The sequence below is a fragment of the Pteropus alecto genome, unplaced genomic scaffold (assembly GCF_000325575.1).
Source record: "Pteropus alecto unplaced genomic scaffold, ASM32557v1 scaffold1036, whole genome shotgun sequence".
Lineage (NCBI taxonomy): Eukaryota > Metazoa > Chordata > Mammalia > Chiroptera > Pteropodidae > Pteropus > Pteropus alecto.
Genome location: NW_006437801.1, coordinates 77440 through 78364, shown reverse-complemented (window position 1 = coordinate 78364; position 925 = coordinate 77440).

Below are 925 nucleotides of genomic sequence, written 5' to 3'. Positions count from 1 at the left end.
GCAGGGTCTTTTGTCCTGTAGCTATACACACATAGTTGGCTCAGCTGTGGCTTCATCCTGAGTTGAGTCAGCAAATAAGCAATAATATGTTTATGTTAAAACATGTCTGGTGCCTCATTTCTACCTTCCAAACTCTTGGGAGAATTTTTCATATGGCCCATCCTAACTAAATATGCAAAACATGGAATTCTGGGAAATATAGTTCAACCTAGCAAAGTTGATACATTGTAAAATCTATCAATAACCTCCATACCTGCCATTATGGCCACTTTGTTTATGAGTCCATTGGGAAATGAGAGGCATGGCTGATTGATATCCACAGAGTGGACCATTATATCCCCCTGAGTAGTGAAATCTTCCTCTGCCAAAGTCTCCCTTTGGTAAGCATTCACACAGAATGCTAATATCTTCAAATTATGTACTGATTTGGAGTTTTCTACCCACATATCTCTTTCCCAGACCTCCTCATCTGATTTTCCAATTGTGTCCCTGCCAAGTTCCAGATCATCCAGTCACACCATTGGTCACAGCTCACAAATTACTATAGACTTTGACCTATGGCTATCCCTTCTTCTAGGTAAAATGAAGAAGCAGGTGCACTGCTCAAAGTTCTGTGCATTGGAGTAATTTTCTTTCACTGCTTTACCCAAAAATACAGGTCATGCTACAGCCGTCCACTTTTGTTACATGCATGCATAATGTGGAGAGTATGGCATAATTGTGCTTCCTCAGTCAGCTAGTCATAAGAAACTCCTCATGAGATCACAGGTGCAGATTGAGAGAGTGAAGGTAAAGTGGAAGAAGTAAAAGTTATGAACATTTGGGCTGCTTCTTTATGCAATTTACTTGTGCCTTTAAAACCTGCTTATGCTTCATCTCAGATATGCTACTTCTACTTAATAATGGAGTGTTGTTGTCCACAGTC